Source organism: Dreissena polymorpha, chromosome 10 (assembly GCF_020536995.1).
Source record: "Dreissena polymorpha isolate Duluth1 chromosome 10, UMN_Dpol_1.0, whole genome shotgun sequence".
Lineage (NCBI taxonomy): Eukaryota > Metazoa > Mollusca > Bivalvia > Myida > Dreissenidae > Dreissena > Dreissena polymorpha.
Window position 1 is genome coordinate 5,209,758 of NC_068364.1, and position 25,972 is coordinate 5,235,729.

At 34.0% G+C, this 25,972-nt stretch overlaps 2 long non-coding RNA genes across 2 annotated transcripts; one reads left to right on the forward strand and one right to left on the reverse strand.

Annotated features, from left to right (window-relative positions):
- The first annotated feature begins 14,203 nt into the window (after window positions 1-14,203).
- Window positions 14,204-19,709, forward strand: LOC127847898 (uncharacterized). The gene is made up of 2 exons (XR_008034236.1): window positions 14,204-14,340; window positions 15,877-19,709. It is a non-coding gene; the product is annotated as an uncharacterized LOC127847898 (long non-coding RNA).
- Window positions 19,710-21,301: 1,592 nt separating this feature from the next.
- Window positions 21,302-25,407, reverse strand: LOC127848590 (uncharacterized). The gene is made up of 3 exons (XR_008034591.1): window positions 25,274-25,407; window positions 24,923-25,030; window positions 21,302-21,903 (listed from the first exon to the last, which is right to left on the reverse strand). It is a non-coding gene; the product is annotated as an uncharacterized LOC127848590 (long non-coding RNA).
- Between the last annotated feature and the right edge of the window lie 565 nt (window positions 25,408-25,972).

Genomic DNA, 25,972 nt, shown 5'->3' on the forward strand with positions numbered 1-25,972 from the left:
TATCATGAGGTCGGAGAATGCGATAGCTGATCGTGAAATGAGCAAATACACTACAGGCATGCTAATGTTCACATCCAGTTAACATGCCAGTGTTTTCCCATTGAGATTTTTACATATAAACATATACAGCCTAATGTTTACATGGCAAAATTATGTTAATGAGTCAATAGTATGTGGAAGGTTTATCCGCCAGTATTTGAATACTGCTTAATGAAAGTACGTATGTTATTTGCTACCTTACAACTATTTTTTCTTTCATTTTCTGTACAAAACGATATATTAGTTACGCTTCTTAATTATACGTTTTAGTCCTTTCATGAGTAACATTTTTTACGTGTAAAAACTATGCACTGTATTTGATTGCTTACTGCAATATTGGAGCTTTTAGTCACACTACTTCTGTTTACAGCCTGTGCTTTCTTATGCGAATTGGGATGTGCTGCTACCAATGAAGAAGATCTCGTCAGAGTTGATTTTGCTGATAGTACATTCAGTAAAAATTTAGTTTAGAAAATTCGTTTAGAAAAGTGAGTTGGTAAGAACAGCATTTATTTGAAAGAATGAAAATCAATCGAACACATTGGACGTACGACCACGTAGTTAGTGCGCGGTACTTGTATGCACACGTGGGCATCCGCCATCGTTGATATGTACATGTACGTGCGCAATTGCGCGCTGTTTGTGTGTGCATGTGTGTGTGTTGTATACGTTCATGCGTGTTTGGATGCGTTGTTATTTCAGATATGCTAATAACGGAATACAAGTTAGATACGATTTGAAATGTGTGTACATGTCGAAAATTTATATTTTCTTATTATGTGAAGTTCGAATAGAATATTGAGTTTACCTCGTACTGTACTGTTCTATATACACTCGGGTTTTATTGTTAAATGCGCGTCGTTTGCAATACGTTCTTGAAAATGTCTAATCTCTTGGTCACGCTACTACCTAGGGCGGGCGATGGGTTCTATATTTCTATTATGTTTTAAAAGGGAACTAACTATCCGACATTCGTCCGAACTATCCATTTCAGGTTTATGCTACAAAAATTAGTCTTTACACGCAGTATTTTACTAGATGCTCAATTATCCTACTTGTGACATTTAGTAGATTTGTTCATATGTTAACACACGAGTGGATGCATGTATCAGGAATTTGCTATTGCAATATTACACAGTTTTTTCTTCACACCAGAGACATTGATGATCAAAGCCATCAAATTTCTACACTGAATTACATTGCCAAGTATAGCAATACATTTCAAAATGTAACTTCGATCGTGGGGAAAACGTGAGTTTATTGATAAAATACGTCGGGTTAGATTACCTGCATATGTGTATTTGCACTTTGTCAATTAAATTATTACTGCGTTTCAGAGTTGTTTTATATTTAGAAGTTTTTTTTGTCAACTGACACTATTGCTTAATAGATTACCAATCACAGTTTCACAACTATTTCATACATGGATTGTTAACTAAATTGCCCCCGATAAACTCTTGACAATATGAATTTTTATTGACAAGGTATGATCAACATGATAAGAATACAGAACTTGTTATCAACTCTTCACAAACAAATCTTTTAAATCGCCTTTTTAAAGTTTTTAAACATTATGATAGCTAGAAGCATGTGTTAATCCATATCTGCGACCCCATTTATAACGATATTTTGTATGTTTAATGTATATTTTGATGGCTTGCAGATGCAACTGAAGCTTGACTTTGTTTACTTTAGTCCTTTAATGTATCGGAAAACTGTAACTCGCTTTAAATTAAAGACAAGTGGATTAAATCTAAAATTATTTACTGATAACGCCTCTGAAGTTTGATTTAATGTATAAATTGGACGAAAACATTATTTAAACCGATTGCAATATGACACATCTACTTATTAAAAAATGTATAGTTTATTTTGGTAACATAAATGCATGGGGTCTATTTTGCAAGACTTAGAAGACATAATCAATAATAACATAGTTTATGCGAGCAATTTTATCATTTGTACAACTTAATTATTGTGTAAGAATTATTTGCTCTAACAACTTAGATCACTAAGTTTTAATAATGACTTGCAAGTAGGTAAAAAATTTGAATACGAAAACGGATTTTTATCTGAAGCAAAATATCCAGTTATTTGAGTCATATCATCAATATGTGTGCACTTAAATACATAACATGCTCAAACATGTTGACAAATGAAAGTTCATTACAGTATCACTGTCATCTACTCTTGTTTATACATTAAATAAATTAATTTCTGGGCCCTTACACGCGTGGTTTTACTTTATATTGGGAAACCTTTTGGGAAAAATGTGTGCAGGTCATTTTTGTTACGAAAAATTGGTTTTCTGCAATATATATCGTATGCATCATTTAAACTGTATATTTTACGATAATGATGCTCGTTGTTAAAAAAAAACATATGACGATGTGATACAGCTAAAGCACCCATAAATAATAGATAACGTTTATCTCAAGTTACAACATAGAATGTGTATATGTTTGTGAGCACTTTTAATATTGAAGTTCATCGTGACGTATCTTAGATTTTACAGTACTGAATACCACGAACAGAATCATCGATTTTACGATGGGATTTCCAAATTAGATAAAAGCTAATCAATGCCATAATTTATTGTATGGTTAAAGGTTTAAACCGCGTACATTTTCACACTGATGTTTCAAGAACAGAGTGTTATCTGAACATGTTGTACTTTAAGGACAAATAGTTGTACATACCCTCCACCAAAAAAGCAAACAGCAAAAACAAAACAAGCAAAAACGTTAGGCTAATATGAGATACAAATTTATGATATTAACTGTTCATGTTGTAAGTTTTGTTTAACATTATTTACCTCCTGTCATGCCATTTCGTATGGTCTTTACAACCAAACAACTCAAAAGGTGAATGCATGAGAGCGTCAGGACTGATATACAAGAAGATAGGCTCGGCAACACACGATACTGCTGATAGGCTAAACTTCGTAATGCATAGCGAGACGTAAGGGCATATCAGCATAAAGTTTGAGTTGAATTGATATTACTCATGTAATTTGTTTGTCATTACTTATTAAATAATATAACTTTTAACCTGTCGCATGCCATTTTTACTGCAGGATAAAAGGGGTTTGGGATAAACTAAGTTAACGGAACTAACTAATCACTGTTGCTATTGAGTTTAATCAACGTTATAATTTGTATCAATTAAATGATAGGCTTGACATATATAATTTAAAAAAAACAACAAAGAATAGAAGTATCAAAATAAACATAATTAATGGTAAATGTCTTGGATGGAGAAAGTTTATCGGACTCGGGTTATTGGATCAAGTTCCTTCGTCTTGCTTAATATACTTTCCCCATTCAATACGCTTACCACATATTCTCTATGAAATTAATACTGTATAATTACAAAGAATTTCATTGCAATGTGTTCCCGGACTATCGAGGACACACTCTGACAACAAAGGCATTAATACGGCTATCCCCAAAACGCTAGGTGACAGCTACACGGACCATTCCGGATCATACCGGTAGTTGCCATCGTCCCAGATAGTCACGTATCAACACGGCAATTTTGAAATTTCCACCATATCCACAACACCACTGTGACCCAAATTACCACAATGATTTTACTATAATTTAAACAAATCTTCTAAAAAGAATGTTTATTGGTTGCTTGGTACTCGGTATCTGAATATTACCCAGACATAACAATTGGTAACAAATGTGGTTTTTATCTTGGTTAAAAAAAAACAACATTTATTTTGGTTGGGACTTGATGCAAAATGCTGTATTACAATCATTACAAATCATGATGATTTTTGGAAAGTATGTAACTTTAATTTAAATTACTTATTTGTCCTAGGAATTATTATGCAGTTTATAAGATACACGAAGCTCAGAAGCTTTACTGACTGCTTTATGAATCCGTTTATTCCCAGCGTACGGTCGATGTTAGTAAGCGAAAAGGGTACATAACCTATGTATAATATAATTACTTAAACGAGTATTGGTAAATAAATGGTCGAATATTTATTTATATCTGTTTATAGATAAATGGTCGAATATTTCCAATTATATTGAAACACAAAATGGCAACATAGTTTTAATTGCCTTTTTGTATTACATAGGATACCAATGGTTTCATATAGAATTGTTCGTATAATTCCAATGTACTAGCTCCTTCTTAATAACGATTGGATAGGCCACTTCAGCCAACTTTACCTGTTTTCAAACTGAATGAGAAATTAATCAACACAGATATTGAAAATGTAAGCATGCCAATAGTTTCCTTACATAATAGTTGTGTGGACGTAATATTTTTTAATTTTCTTTGTATGCTTCTTAAATACTGAGAAATGAAAAATACAAATGGACCCTACAATTTAACATGTGTTTGATTAAATGTTTATTGAGAATTATAAATTGAGCCAAATATAACCAAATGTTTGCATCGAAATCACACCTGTCATTGCATGTTCATGTGTTATATTAACTTATATTAATTTTAATGATTTGCGTCAACGTAAAGCATGGGAACTAATGGTACCTCTGTTCCAGTTGTTGTGATAAGATGAAGTATTGTATGGTAATTATTATTTTTACAGATATTGTTCAAATGCCATTGTAAAAAAAAATGATTAAATGTATTCAATGTTTTAAAATATACATGTATCGCTTGTATTGTGGGCTAGCCTCGATCCTTGCATGTACGTAATAATGAAAATATCAAATTAATCCGAATTGATGAACTACGCAGCACTGAGGATTAATCGTTAGTAAAAACATGTTTCCATAAGTTTAACAAAAAGTATTTTTTGCATATACTCTTTATATTCGAAGGCATCGCAGGACATGATGCGCTATCTATAAAATTACAATGCGTCACGTTATTTTTGATAAAACTACACCATAATTTATATGGTCATTAATATATGTATAAATCATATTTGATGTTATTAATTAAACGGAGTTTGTGACGATCGTTAAAAAACTTTATAAATCTCAATAAATATACAACTTTCGATGAAAGTCGTTAATATTGATTACACAACTCTGTGGTTTAATCTTAAGTAAATAACTATGCATAACCACTTCAAACATAAGTTTTATTACGAAAACATTGCAATGTGTTATCCCGGTTTAGAAAAATTACGTGAGCATTAACCATACACATATCCGATCTGTGCTGTCTGCCCGTTCATCTGTGTATCTTGCTTAAAATGTGCGTGTGTATTTCACCATATTAATTCCAATCAGTCGGTACATTTAATTTCTTGTCGACCTGCCTGCTTCACATTACTACTATTACTTAACACACGACAATGTATTAATCAGTATTTAATTCAAAATGAATTATTAAGAGACGGTCTGCTTAACCAATATTACAGTCTTTAACGCAATGATGTTGACATTTTTTCACAACTCAGGGAACGAATCTAAATACTAATACTGTAAGTGCATAATTAGATGTCGTATTAAAAAGTAATGTCTATATTTATCGAGGTGTATATACATAAATCCGAGATAAAACTAAAGCAAGTTTTCACAAAAAGTCAGATCTTATCAACGACAATCGATTGTAACTGCGTATATTGAACCCGATTTTATATCTCAAATGATCTCACATAAACCGCAAAGTACGGCTATATATGCACAACGCTATGAATGACTCTACAAAATATCAAGGTATGTTATACTACTTCTAATACAAATACTATTTTTTTATAAGTCTTCTTCTACAACTTTTATTAATGTCATGCAAACTACGTCTATTAATACGTAAATCATTTGTATCATTAGCATCATTCCTTTATACCTCATATAGTTACCAAATATGTAAAGTTAAGATATCCGGTTTTTAAATAGCTACGTTGTATTATTAGTTTTTTTAATAGCTATGAAACAGTTAGTTGTTTTCGTATGTGTTGTTGTTTGAAGGTTTAGTTCATTTATGTATATAAACCGACGAACAGTATTTAATAATTTGATCGGCATATCAAATTATTAAATTGAATGGTTCGTTTTTATTGATATATCTCAAACGTATTAATAGATGTATGTGCTATTTATATATTAAGTTAAAAACACGCTCGATTTCAACTACACATTCGTACGGCGTTAAAATGTCCGCACTCTTAGAAGTAATGTTGTATATATCTTTTAAACATTTGTCCTAAAACTTATATTCAATATCAGTAGTACTACTAAAACATGATTAATGATTTATTTTACGTGTTTATTACGTTTTATACCAACGGTGTATATTAGAAATCATTTGATTTAATTCGCCACGAAACTTACGTACGTGTTTGGTATAATACCGATTCATAATAATTCTGAGTAAAACAGCATTAGTCATTTAAACGGTTATAGTTACCGTTTAAATAGTCATACAATGTATTATTAAGCTTTCAAAATTAATATTTGTATTCTTAGTCTATATTAATAGGTTATTAATCATAATTGGAATTTGAAAAATACATTTGGATTTGGAAATTGTTAAATTTAGAATAAAGAAGACGAAGCAGCCATTAAGTTAATGTCACGTAAACTTATATGGTTGTGATTTACGCTCCATGCGATATGACAACATTTCACTGTGTGGATACTGCTCAAAATATGGAAGGTTGCCACCAAGTAAAACCATTTTATTTACTAATGATGTGTTGTGTTTTATATTTCATTTAAAGTCGATGCTTTTCATAAACGATTTAGATTTGGTTATACATTATATTCCTCTGTATCACAGCCGAAGAACACCACTGTGTAAGTGTTAAACTGCAACCAACTTTGACTGATAAGGATCACAAATTTGTTATATCAAATATTAATATCGTCGACATGCTCTTCGTTTGTGTATAAACTTTTTTCTAAAGTGCATGCATGTCTGTTTAATATTTAAAACAAGAAAATTATTCAATTGACTCGCCAATAATTGTTTTTGCAATTTGAGCAGCTTACATATGCAAGTCCATTATGTAAGCGATGGACTATTGTAGTATTTGAAGAAGTTACATGTAAAAGTACAATTTTTACTAATAACTTTTTAGCTACATTTATTCACGAATAAAATTGCAACGAAGTATTAAAGCATCTTTATAAATAACAAATGTATATCCTAGTATACGGTTATAAGCATCCATATTTAATGAGCATCTTAAATTATTATTTCAAGATTTTATATTAAAAATTAAACCAAACGTCTTTACTTCGACAAAATAATGCAATTATCAACAGTACTTCGGTTATGGTTTAAACGTTAATTGTTTAGAAAAACCGGCTTGTTAAGTGCTTTCAAAAGACAGGCATTCTCAATCCTGCTACACAGTTTTGCTGTATATGTTTGGCCGAGATCGAACAATATGAAGCAGTGATGTCTGCGTCACAAACAAATGTCGGTTTCTTTTAAAATTATAATGTCTTATTTTACCTCCAAAGAAGTTTACTTTTTCAGCCGTATATATACCTAAAACGAAGAAGTCTGGCTTAGTTGACTATATTCAAACAGTGAATAACAGAAGACCAGAAAGAACAATGAACAAGAAATGGATTGGACTGACTATAATAATTGCAATAATACTGTAAAGGGGTATTGGGAGGATTATTTTCCTGCGGTGTTAATCAGTGCAACTTTTATCCCACCGTCGCCTCTACACTGTTATTTGATATTCGACACATATACGAACAAGATACATTCTTCTGCGTATTGACGTGATATTCCCGAATTATTTCATCATGAACCTTCGTTTTCATGTCAATGCTATTCTTGGTATGTTTTATCAAAGTTATATTAAAGACGGTTCACTTATCTTTATAAAAATCTTTCGAATATTCGTTGATGGATTGTATTTAAATCAAATCAAATATAAAGAAAACTTAATGATAATATTTTGTCACCAACTGAAATCTATTTATCAAGCAACTATCCCGTAACCGATTAACACGCTAGATGTTTATACCAAACTAATGTAATCATGCGTGCCTCACATTAAAATACTTGTTATCATTCTTGAACTCATAGTTTTCATAGAATGTATGCAATTATATAGAACCATTTAGTATATTTTTTCCTGATAAAAACATGAATAGTGTGTTGGCAATGTTGCTGTTGGTATTGAATTTTAAACCAGAGACGTATATAACGTATGTTATCTACGTCTTTGTTTAAACTTAATTCACCTTATTAGTACTATGGTCGTGTTTTTTGGAGCAACCAAATATCTATCAATAAACACAGATTCGTGTCATCGCGATATCCCGTAAAATCTCGCGGCTCCCGAGATTACAGTCAAGTGAGATCGTTACGCGCGTCATCATATCGTGATAATCTCATCTACACAAACGTAGGCATGTTATGTCACAGGGTTACCAATAAACGCGTTAAATCCACATTGGGGACATGAGCTCCCTTTGAGAGAATGCGTTTATGACTATCGCAGATGTGTATTGAAGATGTTCATTGTCTGGCTAATATTAATTATCCGTAATGAGTGCAGGTACAATCAATATTTATAATTTGCACTTTATTTTGAAAAATCAATAAAGAAAAACATCAGTTTAGAAATTACAAAGAACATCGCCGGAACACTTTTATATACAATCATTAATTTTACTTTAGCCTATAGATTTGGATATAATTTTTTTAATGATATTCATTTAAGATATATACATAAAATTAAAGTTTTTGGCAAATGAAATTTTCTATTCAAAAGTCTGAAATCTTAAAAGTTTCTCTACTAAATATTATATGAACTACTTCAGTTAAAAATATTCAATTTATTTTCCGCTGTAGCTTTTAATCTTACCTCTAAATTAAGATGTAAATCTTAAATGTTCTATTTGAAATAATAAAGTTTAATTCAAAGGAAGAAGTGTACTTTTGAATAGAAAAATCTGCATCCGCATGAAATCTTACAAAAATTAGCTAATGAATATCTACGAGACGATTCAAGTTAAAATCACGTTTATGTATTGCTTAGCGTGTTTATATTTCCTTTAAAATGATACGTGAATCAAAAGTATTTACATGTATATAGAAATATGAACGTTTTAGGCAAATGCAGATATTTAATTTTAAATAGTCTTACTCGGCCGGAAAAGTTTCTCTACATAATATCTCCGGAACAATGTCAGTTAAAACACTTCGTCTCCGAAGATAATTTTTTATATTACGCTTAAGATGATATTCAGATCAGAAATATAAATTACGAGATAGTAGCATTTAGGCAAAAGCAGGCATGTACTCTTCAATAAATCTGTATCGGCCTGGAATGTTACACAGATTCGCTTATACTTCCGAGAAAGTACAATCAGAAAGTTATGTATTAACATTATAATAATGATTGTACATAACGTTGTTTAACATATAAAAAAACTATATAGTTTCCAGTGATTTGACTTTCCTTATATGCACTTTGCTCAACAAATTAAAAATGGCTTTACGCATAATAATTTGTGATAAGCTACAATAAAAATATTGTCAAAGTACAGATTACTAACGTGTCAGTTAATCATTACATGCTTATCTTTGGTTTTTGAAAGGTAATGCTTATTCAATATTAAAATACTTTATCCTGTATATACACCAACATTTGCATGTACATGATTTTGAATAACCTAATTTATTACTATTATACAAATTTAGCGTAGACCTAATTCAATAAATACATAAGCAAGACATGCATGCACAATTCGTCTTAGAATAAATAATTTGAAAATAGCTTAATTGTACACCGTCCATTCAACGTTTAATGGCAGTTACACTCAACTTAATTTAGCTCGCTGGTTTTCCAAAACCGTTGGACGTTTTAAACAAAAGAGTCAACGCAGATAATAATTTTAGTTATCTAGGTACTGTTTTAAATTACACTGGAAAATTATCTTTTAAAAAAGGCCTCAACATCATTAAATGATCTATTTTGTACACGCAATGACTTTGATATTTTGTCTAAACATTTTGTCAACTATTCGATACATTTGTATCATCAATAGTTTTATACTCGTGCGAAGTTTGGGGATATACCAAATCAAATGAATTAAAATATAATGGCAATGTATTCAATTTCTAAATTATGTGCATCCACAATAGAATTATCCCGATAAAAAGCGATTTCCTTTTCTTAACGTTTAGTCTAAACCTTTTTTACTTTCCTCCAGTGCATAAAAAACATAAGGTTTATGGAGAAACTATCGAGTCTAATTCTTGGTTCTTCGAATGCCTTAGGCTCAATTATGTGAGTTCTAGAAATGCCTGTGGCTGAATTATGTGGGCTTATTGAATGCCTGAGGCGGAGTTGTGTAGGTTGTTGTGTGCCTAATGCTGAAGTTCGTGGGTTATTAAAATTCTTGAGGCTGAACTATGTGGGCTCTTGGAATGTGTGACGCTGAAATATGCTTGTTCCTGGAAGGTATTCTTACCTGTGAGAATAGTTGGCAAACAAAGCATGTAGTTTGTAGCTAAAATCAAATTTAGGGCTCTTATCAAGACCCTGAAGGCGGGTAAGTCACCCGTCAATTTGAACCGAAATATAAACACGGCACTTTAAATTAATGTTAACAGAAATTAAAGCCAGGCAATAACTTAGACGACACAACTCGAACGACCACCCTCGAACCCCATCCGTTCGACTCTGAACAAAGAATGCCCGCCTCGCAAACCGTTTATGCGCCGCATCCGGAACCTTTAGGAAGCCCGGTTCCAACGGATTTGACGCCGTTGACAACATCCACCCCGTCGAGCATCACACCGAGTCTTTCTGCGGAATTTGTTTTTGATTATAAGAAAATTGACACCACCTCAGTGGCGGATATTGTCAAGCATATAAAAGACAGTGATGAAATGGTGAGTTTTCTTTTTGAAAAAATATTTATAAAAGTGCAATATTGTTTAAGCTAGTTTTAAATATTGTGAACAAATACTAATCGGCAAGGTGGGTAATCATGTGAAATGACGATGAATGAGGGTAAAAAATGAAATAAAAATATGATTAATATCTGTGAAGTTTCTATTTGTTCCGCAGCGGGATTTGTTCAAAGCCGAACCTCAGCTGAAGACATGTATTTGTGACGTGCTGATAAGAAATGTCGGGGAAAGGCGAGTAAATGTCGTCAACATGATACTGAAGGAATTGTGGCTGATTAATTTTAAACAGATCATGAAAATGTATTTGGTTGTTTCAATGTGATTCTCGTTTTGGGAAAACTGGGTTTGATGCATGTGCGTAAAGTGAAGACCCAGATTTATCGATGCAATTCGCACAGGGACCACTTTCCTACCTGAACTGGATTTTTGTTTAGAAGAAACTAACTTTAAAAACGAAACATTCCATAAAAGCCGAAGGTGTCGTCCCTGTGGGCGACACAGGCTATCCTTTAAGCACATGCATGAAGACCTGGTTTCCCAGAATGCATCTCATTTTTCAATTAGCTCATTGACAATTAGCTGTATTCAGACAGGCACGGGTCCATGCCCTGTATATAACCAGTATTTGGTGTCTCTAAAAGAACTCTTAGAATGCTGAAGGCGTTGGGATCAGTCCCGGGACCTTCTGATTGCTTGTTGCTCACCATTATCCTCTTGACCTAGCAAAGAATGTCTAGACGTATGATTATCTGTTTTTCTGCAATGGATACTTTGGAGGACAGGAATACATAAAATAAAGGTAAAGGTAACGGGGGCTAGCGGCATTATTGCGTATACTAACAATATATACGATACTACTTGGAATGATGATCATACACATTGTAGTGTTGGTAAATTGGGAGAAAAAGAAGACACCTGTTGATTTTTATGCCAACATGTCAAAGGTCAAGGTCAGACAGTGTTATCTAAACATTTCTGCATAATGATTATACGAACTAGAATTCAATGTTCAAATAACGCCTTAATCAATACTTCATTAATTTTTACATACTCGATAATATACCGAACACTGTCAGGAATATGCCCTCGACCCAGATGAGAACCGGTTGCGTAAAGCACGTCAGTTGATCTGTAGCACGACGTCACGTATCGCGGCCTCTCACAGGGAACTACTGTTCTCGATCATGACCAACGAACTATTCACGACGGTAAAAATAAGTAGATGCTATTATGATTCACATTCTGTGCTGTATTTTTTTTTTAGAAATTCTTGTTTTTTATACACGCAAGTGGCATTCGACTATTGGTTAACAACTGGAACCAAAACTAAGAAGTTATTTGACTTGAAATTATTTCTTTCATGTTAACCAAATTGTGACAGTATTCAGATAGTATTTGTGACTTTCTTACTCAGGACTAGCTTTTTCGATTTTTGATGGGTGATTTTTTAACTGTTATGGGATTTTTATTTTCTTCCAGAATCTAAAACATTTGATTCCAAATTTTCAGTTGTATAAACTTCGATTCAAAGTTAACTTTTTAAGGCTGGCAGTCATGCATATGCACACATATAAAAATGGAATGATTGGGTCATTATAGCTCCACCATCATAAATGCATCCTAAATAAAGCCTTATTGCTTCTCTCTAAAGAATCCATCCCAGCAACAGAAGGAGGCGGTTGAGCGGGCTGCCAACAAGAAGACTGCAGTGGAGAGAGCAATACCTAAGATTGAAAAAATCCTTGCTTCTGTATGTTTGAATGCAAATTAGAATTGAAAAAAATTATTAAGCAACTAGTTTCAACATAACATACGGTCTTTTTGTACAAATACAAGACCAACAAGTACAAGCGACATAGCATTAGTAGATTACATTATGGGACGTCAGTAAAGCAGGTGTGTTTGCACCATTTTGGCATCGATGCTGGGGCTCTTTCGAGAGGGAAAATTGCAATGTTTTGACAAAACGGTTTTAGCAAGTTTTTCTTAGTTACAAATGTAAACAAATGGAATTTGAAAGAGCGATTATAATTTTATTTGCTTAGTTTCAACTTATCGATCTGTACTCAACAAACAAGAAGAAAAAAAACAAGGCCGGAGGCGACCTTCTATTGGAAATTTTAAGAAGTCATGTGGAAAAATCTTTTATTTTTTTTACAGCTGGGATTGTGGTCCAACTGTGGCCACAAAATGGACCTTATTAACACTATTTAGACAAATTTTTTAAGAAGAGAAAATTTAGCATAATTTGCTAACGTAACAGTAAATTTTGAGTGATACTGAAGTGGGTACGTTAATTGTTTTTGAATCTTGATATTGAGTGTACATAATAAACAGTAAACATTAAGTCTATGGTTTGGATGCATCGGGCCAACACTTCCACTGGTGTGCCAATACCATGGATCACCATAGTCATGTTGTTAGCTATACATATTAGAAATTCTGCTAAAATACTGCAGTGGAGTGAGCAATAGCGCATTTGTTGTGAGTTTGCCAACAAAGGCTGTTATGTGTCTTCTTTTATGCTTAATTGCTATTTGTAATGCTAGCGTTGAAAAACAAATACTCCTTCACTTGGGCATTTATAAGTTAAGTGTGGTAGGAGTAGGTTAGTATCATTTACATTTCCATAATCACTTTAGGATTTGGATTGGGATATATCAAATATCAAATATTTCTTATGCTTAGTACATTATATTGTAAATGAAATAACAAAGTACGTCGGAGATAAAACGTATACTGGACTCTCCATGGACGTATATGTGTCTAATAGACACAAACATTTCGAGCAAAGCACTTTAAAATGGTTCAAAGTACAATAGGCGCGAATGCATGCATTTTTCTTTATCATAGAAATCTGATAATTTGCACTTCGTATCATTAAATATGCAGACTTAATCACATCCATATTTAAGTTCAGACAATTTAAACATTCCGACACCATTGGGGTTTTGGGACGAAAGGGAACTCTAAAGGCAATTATGCCTCATCAACACATTTCAGCTTCTACAGCGAGATAATTACAACTTGCCGCATGTTATAACATGCGACTGGTACAAACAGTAGAGCGCTGGACAACATGTAGCAATGCGAGGATCGGGGGTTAAATCTCTTGCCCAGCCACAGAACTTATGTAAGGATCGGTAATAAAATCCTATATGCTGTTGAAGTTGTAAGTTACAAGCATGAGTATGTTTATTTATTTTTGAAAATGAGCTATCCCAGGAAAATGAAACTGTAAAAAAAACTGAAATACTGTATAAAAACAAACAAACAGGGTGCCATATGGCGAGGGGGATTTTTTCATTGTAAGTTCTTATTTTATGCTTTGAGTTCTGTAAAGTGGCTGTGGAGAAAGGCTTCAGGTACGGCGACCCAGGGGCGCTCACGATTCAGGCGAAGCGGATGCAGATTGCAGTGAACGAGGAATTAATAGAGTCGCCCATTCAACCTAGCGTCTCTCAGCCAGTGTCCGTATGTGATGCTTGAGGTTTTTTGTGTTTACCTGTTTATCGTGATTCAAATCGAATTGTTTATAGATGAAAATGAATTTTGGCTATTCACAGCGTTGTTTTAACTGTACTACTCACCTATTTGTTAGCAACGACAAAATGCTCTGATGCTTCAACTCTGTTTCTACTACACGTTTTCAATTAAAACATCACACATATATTCTGGATCATCATGCGAGGTCACCGACCAAGTCCCATAACTCTGACATGTAATTGATCAAAATGGTTCTCCTTTTTTACTTAGAACATTCAGGTAAATAGAAAATTAATTTATCTGACAACATCTTCATATCTCTTTGTCACATGCAGATATTGATATAAAACTTATTGTATGTGTTGATTGAAGTTCATACATTCCTCTTTAGATACGGTCACTAACGAACGGCCATAACTCTGAACTGACATGAAGCAGATAATATCCCGTTTTGTACTAATTAAAATTAAGGTGAATACTTTGCTAACTAAAACATTAAGTTGTTTGTTTCCACCCTTGTTGAAATTTGGATAAAGCAAGATGACATTGGGACCATGCATTCGGGTTAAGCTTGGTCAAAGTAAATGATGCTACGCATAGATAAATATTTAACTTAGGATAATTTGAGTTAGGATGGAGATCCTTTGATGAAACTTTGCGTCTAATTTGCTTTTTTGCTGGTCTAGAATAAGATTGTATTTTAGGAAAGTTGGATCACGTTCACTGTTACAAGAGATAGAAACAAAGCCTGACATTAATTTAAGTTGGGATGGATTTGTTGTGGTGTTATTCTATGTGGAGAGCGGATGTGGTTACCTTACAGTAGTGTGCATTTCTTTTGCCAGTCACTTCGTTATTACTATAGCTAAAAGGGTAGGCACTAAATAAGCTGACACTGTTTTAATGTATTGTTTTAAAACTTGGCATGAAGCTATCATACGTTCAGACTCGACATGGGATTGTACTTAAGGTATGTCAGATCAAGGTGAAATTAGCTGTTTAATAAAAACAGGTTCCGCTAAATAAATACAGTTTTGATGGATGTTTTGCATATACATTTCCTCCGTTATTTAAATAATATAAATCAATTTGAGAAATGGATTAAATCTAGTCGTGTGGCTTGGCTTTGCAAGTTTTCTTGTTCTAATCTAAACTTTAAGATTTAAATATGCATATAACTACGTGTATGATATTTACAACCACACGTGTCTTCACAGTCATTATATTAGGTTATTGACAGAAAATGTACATTTCACTATAAAAGCGGAAAGTAGGCGCTGTCTTTGGACAGCTCTTTTTGTTTCTATATTTCTTTACAATGTCTAATTGATGTAGGAAAGTTAGCATTTACATTAAAAAAATAAGCACTTAGTGCAGGTAAACAAGCGTTTAAAATTTGTGCACGTGGACAAACTGACCGCCGTAACGGAAACACTGTTATAATGGCAAAAAGTCAAAATAACCACTTATTTACTTCATTGCTGCATAGATGATTTAAACACAACCCCTTTGTTTTCTCCCTAGGTGCAGTCGTACTCGACGATGGAGGCAGTGTTTGAGAAGGCAGGCCTCGTTCAACACCCACGTGGTTCAGATTCGTCGTCTGCTAGAGATGATTACCGCAGGAATTATCTTGGAGATAAACTCAGTGAGATGTTAGGATGAGAGAAATGTCAGGGTGGGTGAGATTTCAGGCTTCGTGATTCTGATAGGCCTTCTAAGGTTTAGCCAAAACGTTTACTAGACATCGGAAATGCTATACATACTTTTTGCGAAGAATTTAAAAGACGTTTACCTTTATCTATGCATTGGTCTATCAATTTGCCTTAAATTTGTAGGCCTGCGGTCTCTATTTGTTTTCTTTAATCTTTACATTTGATGATCTTCGACCTATACTTCTGTCTTAAAGTATGTAGGGCACTGTCAAATATTTGTGCCTCGAAATTTGAAGCTCTGCGGCCTATCATTCTCCCTTTTAAATCGGAGGTCTGCGGCCTAGACTTTTCTCTTGAAAATGAAAGGGCTGCGGCATATACTTTTGCCTTGTAATTAGAAGAGCTATAACCTATACTTTCGCCTTGAAATTTGACACTACTGCCTGCACTTTTGCCTTAAGAATGAAAAGGCTATGGCCTTAACTTTTGCCTCGTGAGTCGAGCTAGGAAAATGTCATTTACAGATTTATAAGTCTTTCATTTATCAAAAAAATACTACAAGAGTTCAATACCGACGGAATAAGTAAATCTCACGAATAAGCCATATTTGTTGCAATAATGACAACAATCGTATAAGCGTGTATGCATCTTGCATGCTGTAAAAAGGTTCGAAGACCTCAAACCTATGTCTGGTTCTGTAAGCGCTACCAGCTTGTACTAAAGGCACTGCAACAGGACCACAATGTGTTTAGCCCCAGTCGACTAAATAAAGGTGATGGCAAAGGAAAATAGTGACATACTTAAAATTGATGATTATATTATGCGAATGCCACCTGCTGGTAATGAAGTGACCACACCATGATGGAGGGGGGAAGTTCTGAGCGGTTTTGAATACTTTTCTCTAAACCTGCATCAAACTTATATCATAATAATGCCATATGCATACGCCACGAGACAGTCACGGCACCAAGGTCGAGATTACACTTGAATTGCAAAACAAACATGGCCGGAATATAACTGCTGTGTTTATGAGTTGTTTTGCAACGATAATTTCAGGTTATTAATATCAGAATGTTTAATATAGGAATGTGTTATCACCGAGTCAGTAATGTTGGTGTGATTTGGACTACAACTACTACAACGTCTTTCTCTAAACCCTATCCCGCGTAGAAGCAAAGTTAAAATGGCCATATGCAACCAATATACAACTTAAACAACCTGCGAGTAACTGACAGTATGTTCTGGTTTTATACTGTTTGCTGCTAATCAGTATCTTTGGGTTGGCGATGAAACCTTTAAAACTTGAATAAAGTTAGGTTTTTAATTCAGTTCCATTTTCTAAGGGACTTCAAAAGCGTTAAATTACATATCTGTAATGTGATGGCTATATTTGTTCATGTAAAACATGCTTCGAACTTTTCTCAGATTTATAAAATTGCAGCCATGGAAGAAGCAAACGTGCGATGTTCAACACTTAGAAGTGTAGACCTCTCGAAGTTTCTCCTTAGTGCAAGTTGTGATTACGATATGAGTCTCGTTTTGGTAAAACATGGCTGTTTAATGCCTATGATTACGGTATCCAGGATCAGCCTTTGCAGTCCTCACAGAATAATCAGCGACAATACTTTACTCCTAGTTTGAATTTTCGTTTAAAAGAGACTTTTTACAAACGATCAATTCCATAACACCGGAAAATTTCGTCCATGATAAGCTTGTGCTGACACTTTTTGCACAGCACAGGCATTAAAACCATTTTACCAGAAGGAAACTCATATAATTAGAGTAAATAAAATGCACACAATTAATAACTATACGTCGTAGGGCAGTAAGGTCTGTGACAACACTGTCAAAACTTCCATTTTTCAGTTAACTCAAGCCATGTTCTTTCTCTCACTCACCTGTGTGATCATGTGTGTGTGTGGTACGCAGCCAGTGCAATACCTTATATCTAATGTCTATGTGCAGATGTGTGATGTAGGTACGCTTCTAATTTCGCTACACGCATTTGTCGGATAGAATGTGTGCATGCCAATATAAACATTTGATAAGCTTTATAAAGCCATTTAAGAAATCCTAATCGCGCGTCCTAAATACTGTTTAACCGGAACGAGATTTTATATGCGTTTATTAAATACTGTAGTAAATAGCTTCAGCAAACAACGTACACATGCTAAGCGTTGAATCCAGTTTTGTGGGTGGGTCCCTGAATCTAAAATTCAATAAGACCGTATGTATTATATTCAAACATGCAATGTAACACATCGAATTGAGAAAAACGCGTTTTACGATATAGTGTTCAAACAAACACCCAAATTAGGATTGGATAGAAAAATAAATATGTTGCTAGGGTTTGCTACCAAGAATTGAGAAGTTAAATGGTAAATGGTTAAATGGTTATTAAAATGAAATATGCTGATGTGGAATGATATTTAAAATATTCACATTACATAGTTATTTTACTGGGCATTGATATGAATTAATTATCGTTAGACCGTAATGCCTAATCGTCGACGTGCTTATAAACGTTTGTTCTATTTGTTCTTTTTGTCGTGCACATTATAGTTTTGAAACTAGAATTTGTATGATGTGTTGCTTCTTTTGCACTTTTTAGACGCTTTAAACACTAGATAAATAAGTGAACTTTTTGCTTAGTCTACATGATGTGATTTTCTCTTGCTGGATCGGTTATATGAATAATAACACCGGATTTAAGTGCATGACTTGTTTAGCTTCATCCAGATGATTTGTGTGATAAGTATCAATACACTATTATTGGCATTGAATTGCAAGATTGACTTTTCAATTTTAAATAAGAGCAACCAAAATTTAATTAAATTCTTTTTAAAAAATCACGATGGTAGTCAAATTGTTTCATTGGCCGATCCATGATGCAGAGACCAATTTTATTTTTGGTGTTCGTTTGTTTTGTATAGTATATATGTGTCACGTTTAATAACCGTATTATGGGTTTCTCTTTACGGACATTATTTTATCGCCATAGTAAAATAAACTCATGATACTATACATCTAATTAAATGTAATTTCTCCTGCTGTTGCAACAAGTGTTTCACTGTTTTGCTGTATATTGTTATTGTTTATTATATGTAATGTGTTTGCTTTTGCTACGTTTTGATTTTCGGTCAAAGGGAGGAATCATTTTGTAGTAGCTAAAAACTTTATGAAAGTTTGAAATTGTATCAAAAGTTCGTCATTTATAGCTTATAATATTTAACAAATGTATAGCATAATCCTGCAAAACAAAATGATTCAGTTGCACTGATTGAAATTTTGATGAATGTTTTATGAATCTAATTCATTTTATTCACTATATTTTGTATCTTTAATTATAATTTAATGCTTTCTTTTTTTTACATGCTTAAGTATTTGTTTGTCGATTTTTAACAATTGTCTTTGAAATAATCCGTGTACATTTGCAAAACGACACATTTACGAATAAATAATGAATCATAATGTTAGCATAACTCGCACTTTGATTTTGATTATACGAAGTTTAAACCAGCCATTTTGCTTTAAAATGAAAGTATTTTTACCATCTATGTTTGGTTTAATTTTATTTAAAATGTATGATTATACTAAAGCCGAGTGTGTTAATTATTGGTAGCAACAAATTAGGTTGTTGTTGGTAGTATTTGCAACTGTACAATGTGTGAATGTTATCAAAATATAAATATATCAATATAATCATGTTTTGTTATTTGAATTGTGACTTTAAAATTGTAATTATACTGCTCGTTTATATACAATATTCTGTTAAGACTTGTATTGAAAATAAAATTATTTAGGCAAGTACTTTGATAGCAACATGTCTAACACGGACATAAACTTTACGAACATTAACTTAACACTTTCAAATTCACGAATATCAGGTTACAATTACACTATACGACGAATATTATTATATAAATATTACATGGCTGACAGTATATTTGTCAACTTGAGGAAATACTGTCAACCGAGGCGAAATATTTATTTTATTTTACCGACAAAACTATTCAAACATGAACAATTTATATGAAACATGACTTTGGTCGTCTGTTAACAACGGAAATGCAAAACTGCTTACTACTGGGACAGTACGTATATTATTTTATCATTCTGCACGTGATTGCTAAGGTAGCGGGCGACAGTTTTTTTTTGGAGCGGGCGATAGAATTTTTTGGACAGTAATTTTTTTTTCCCTCTGGGTCTGACAGTATTTCTATGTCACGAAGGCCTATGCGAGTTTAGCATTGTGAATAAAAGTGAGGTATAATAAAATGAGATATAATGAAGACGAAGAAACGGTACACTGTAAGCACTATGATGGAAAGCGAAGTAATCATTATTTTATTGTTGCGTTATCTTCATCTCGTTGTGTTGTCACGTAATTGTAATCGTACTATAGTTTCGTCGCGTGACTCAAGTCATCGTTATCGCTCTGTCTTGTTGTCGCCTAATCGTCATCGTGTCGTTGTTTTTCTAAATGTCATAATTGTGATGATATTGTGTTGCGTATTCTCTTATTGATGTCGTGTTGACGCGTTATCGTCATATGATGTCGAGTTTGACGTTCACGTCATCGTGATGTTGCGTTTGATGTTCAGGTCATCGTGATAACGTGTTTGACGTTCACGTCATTGTGATGTCATGTTTGACGTTCATGTCATCGTGATAACGTGTTTGACGTTCACGTCATCGTGATGTCATGTTTGACGTTCACGTCATCGTGATGTCGTGTTTGACGTTGACGTCATCGTGATGTAGTGATTGCGTTCACGATATCGTAATGTCGTATTTGACGTTCACGTCATTTAAATGTCGTATTTGTTGTGCAAGCGTCATCTCGTTGGCCAATTGTCGCGTTATCGTTAGCGCGCTTTAGTGTTGTTGCGTTATCGTCATATTCAAATCGTGTTGTTGCGTCGTTATCGCGGCTGTATTTTTTCACGCAATCGTCATTATGATGTTTTGCTGTGGCGTCATCGTCATAATTATGTCGTGTTAAAGGTCGTGTCGACTTTGTGATAACATTTTGTCGCATAATCGTCATCATGTGTGGAGTTTAAGCTTTATCGCCATCGTGCTATTTGATAATTCATTATAAACATCGCGTTTTTTTTCATGTTGCCTTTCTCTTATTGTCGCATAATTGCCATCGTGATTGCAGTGTTTTCATGTTTCTGTGCTTATAATTATAATAAAACACTATGTGACTACCATATAACTAATCATTGACGGAGTAAGTATTATTATTCTACATTTGCTAAGTTCTTAAAAAATCAAGAAGACATAACAACATGCATACATTAATATATTGTAGTTTTGATCAATTAAACCATAATAAATGTATCAACATCAACAATATAGTGTGCACTATGCACATGCATTTCGATGTCTATTTTCGGGGAAAGAATGACACTCTTTCTCCTCTTCGAATTTCGTGAATTCCCATCGGATGTTCAATGATCGGATTGTCATTGCATTTGTGGAATAAACGTCTTAAAATGATACTTAGCACTGATTGGTCAAATCTATGGCACTGGCCGTCGGTATTCACCATAGGGTTGCAATAATATTTTGCTCGTGGCGGAGCGATACAATTTCTATCCAAAGCGCATGCGCCCCAGACGTCAACCACCGTTTTAGTTACGTCATCAAAGTAGTAGAGCACAAATCCTGCCTCGATTTCGCCAAAGTGCCTAAATTTGCAGACATCTTCTCCTAAATATTGCATCGTTCGAGCGTCTGTGTGTCGGGCGATTGACAGCGAAGGCCCGTACGTGAAATGAAGGACTGAGTGCTTACGGCTGTATTTTAGTGCTTGGTCAAGGTCACCGGAAGTTATTCGTGCTGAACTATCCATCCACCATACCCAGTTGTAGTCACGCAATGCATCCTTGGAAATGAAAAATATATGTTAGACACAACTAAACTAGCGCTATTTCACTATAATGATTTTAAGGACACGCAAACATCCAATTTAAGCTTGAATGTATGCTGATAGTAAACCGAAACAATGACGAAATACATATTCAAAGTTCACACACAATTTTCTCTGATAACTAAAACAAGAAATATGGTGGTTTAAATAAATATAATTTATTCAAACACTGACATGACCATTTGCTTGTATGGCATTACAAAAGAGGCAGGGCTCAATATATCGATTGTGTTTCATTATCCCCACGCTTTTAAAATCTCCGCTTTCTGTCATTCTGTCCTGGACACTATCTCCCTCTACACAATTAGCACTAAAACCTTGAAACTTACACACATGGTAGCTATTAGCATCTGTGCGACGGTGAACTATTTGGAATTTTGATCTGACCCCTGGGTCAAAAGTTATGGGTAAATAAATAGGTAAAATGGGTAAAAACACTCAATCTTCTAACAACATGTGACGCACATGATAATAACTTTTGACTCAGGGGTCAGATCAAAATTCCAAATAGTGCACCGTCGCACAAATGCTAATAGCTACCGTGTGTGTAAGTTTTAAGGTTCTAGTGCTAATAGTGTAGGAGGAGATAGTGTCCGACCACGCCCACCCAAAATTTTGTTTTAACATAACTTCTTCATTTATTCATATCACCAATTGACTTCAAATTAATACTGAACATCTCTTATGACAACACGGTCTATCTCGACCTTCCATGGCCACATTACCCACCCCAGGACCATTGCTAAAGGTAAAGGCAGCTTGGTTGCCGTCCTCTTTCAAAGTTACCGAGAGGTCCACGAGTACTACTTCCCAGTACATGTACCTCCAAATTTGTTTCCGTACCCAAAATTGTTCGGACCCGATTTTTTTTTCTTACCCAATTTTTTTTCGTACCCAAATTTTTTTTGTTCCCAAAATTGTTCGTACCCAATTCATTTTTGTATTTCGTAACCCAATTTTTGTCGTACCTAATTTTTTGTCGTACCCACATTTTTTTTGTACCAAATTTTTGTTCGTACCCAAATTGTTTTTCGTACCAATTTTTTTCGTACCCAAATTTGTTCTAATACCCAATTTTTTCCTACCACATTTTTTTCGTTCCCATTTTTTTCGTACCCAATTTTTTTTGTCATAATTTTTCGTACCCAAATTTTTTCGTACCCATATTTTTGTTCGTACCCATTGTTTTTCCTACCCAAATTTTTTTCGTACCAAATTTTTATTTCGTACCCAGATTTTTTTTTTGGAATAATTTGGTCGTACCCATAATTTTCGTACCCAAATTTTGTTTCGTACCCAAAATTTTGTATTAACATAACTTCTTCATTTATTCACCAATTGACTTCAAATTAATTCTGAACATCTCTTATGACAACACGGTCGATCTCGACCATCCATGTCCACATTACCCACCCCGGGGCCATTGGTATGTTGTATGTGTATTGCGCGTTCATCATGAAAATTTAGTCCATCTGGAGAGTTAGTGGTGTGAAAATTACCAGATCAGAAAGCTAACGGACTTGTGTGTATTTCCTAGTTTATGAGGTTCTTCAGCGCCTGAGTCTGCATTATGTGAGGATCCGGATTGTTTCCCAGCACCACCTTATTAACTTACTAAACTCACGAAAGTTGGGACGAATATGAATTGTAGCTCTCATTTAAGATGTATGTTTTACTAGAATATTCTTTGTTTTGATGTAATCATGTGCTGTGTGTGTGGGGGGGGGAGTAACCGCAAGAAACCCCACCCTATTCGGTATGGCGACGATCAACAAAACTCATATCGCTAGTGGAAAGGCATTGCATCGGGTCGCCGTCGAGATAAGCGCATGTACAAACAACTGCGGATTATTATTGTTTCAATGATTTTTTAGGAGAATAACCATGTTCATATCAAAATGTGATTCAATAAGGTGTATGTTGACTCTTTTCGGTAACACTTGCGTTTATGTTTCCATATGTGTGTATGTGTTGGTAAAGAAAGTGTGTGGCTAACGTCCATTGCAAGATTAATTGCCTCAGCTGCGGTCCGCTTGAAATTCAAACTTTCGCCCAAGTTTCGCTTGACCTGCGTGATTCAAGGTTGTTTTCCAGTTAGTCTCTACAATAGGTTTTCACACCGTCATGATGCAGTAATCACTTCACTTTCATTTCTTAATAAATCTTAGAAATTATTGAACTGCGTAAAGTCAACAAAATATAAATGGGTGATTCCAATTCGCTCATCTGTGAGAATAATTAATGTGTTTTTTGACTGACAAGTTATGGCGGACACACGAAAGTACTAACATGTCAATGTGCATCGATTTGTTTGTGCACACACACAAGTCTGCTTCTGGAGTTTTACTGACATAACAAATTGTCATGTCGCATTTTAATAACGTCTTTTACATTCATAGTGCGTATTGCTTGCGTCTTATTGATTTTCTAGTGTTATTAATAGTACGATGCTAATGTAATTACTATTTTTAATTTGTAACGTACTGACGATAAAGCGATATAAACCTTAAAAATGATGGTATTTAATGGTCCATTATCAATAATACACAAGATAATGTTTGAATTAAAATTATAAAGAAAAGAGATATGCAATAGTGTTTTTGTATATGCAACCAAGTGATGTAAAGAAGCACAAAGGCATACGGAAGTTGCAGTATGTTGGCAACAAATAGCAAAAGGCAGTTGTCATATACGTAATGCAATTGAAATCTGTCAACATTCATTTGTAATAGGCAATATACATGTAAATTGTCATTAAGCAATATGAAAATGTAATTTAGTAATATGAATGAACTTGCGAACATTCCCTTCCATGTGTGTCGACACTCGACCTGATAAATGTCGTCACGCACGACATGTTATTGCAACAGACATCGTCGTTCGACATCTGAAATGTTCAACGTCTCAAACGTGTATATTTTCTCCAAGACTGTCAAGTGTTATTACGCATGATAACATTATTAGGAACACTTACTTTAATTATCAACGGTTTCCATGCATATGTACGCATACTCGCCACATGAATCGGATACTTTTGGAAGTCGAATTTTCGGATGATACAAATGTCGCAATGGTTTTGAAGCTGCAATAGAACAATTGAAACATAAAGCAACATATAATTTAAACTTGTGTTGCGGTAATATGACACATTGTATATAAAATACACACTGGGAAAAAAATATAAAAAATGTAGTACATGTGTATTATAAATCTTAGCACAAAAATGTATTGTAGATGTCGAAACGTTAAGATTTAAGTTTCATGTCGCTATTTGCGTGTATGTAATCATAAAGGGTCTACATAATGTTTGCGTATGACGCCGTACCTGTTTCAACTGATCCCTATCCAGACCCATGTCGTAATAGAGCACTCTAACGTCACCATATTTGGGTACTAATTTCTCGTACACGCTTTTCAGTAACCCTTGACTGCTATAGTAAAATCCTGCAGACGCTGACGTCACAATGTACGGAAATGACGTCAAAGTGTTTTTGGGGATTCCGAGTGGTGAGAAGTGCGGATGCTGGCGCATTGGGTACGCGGATATTATTTTTAGATTTTCTTCGAATGTGTTCTCGAACCATGAAGAACATGTATGGTTAATACTACCTGAAAAAAATGTGTTATTTTACTTTTATTAAAAAGCTAGCAAAAGTAATTATCATTATACATGCATATATTAAAGCCGCTCTTATTTTATAAATGGCCGTTATCACCATAAGGATAACAACAATCTTAACTGTACCTTAATAAATTTGAAACACATAATTATGCGCACATTTGACTTAATATGTTAAACAGCTGCGATATAAAAGAGGGGAGTAAAAACTCCACCCTTACGTTTAATAACAATTCTCAAAGAAAACCAAAGTAATTTCCTCTAGTTTGTTTATTCTTTAGTGGTATTATGTATTTATCAGCACATTTAACAAAAACGCATTACATCATTTTGATAAACGGATTATTTTATGGCCCTATTTCAATAAGTACTAATGCTTCAACAACTTGAAACTCACAAGATATC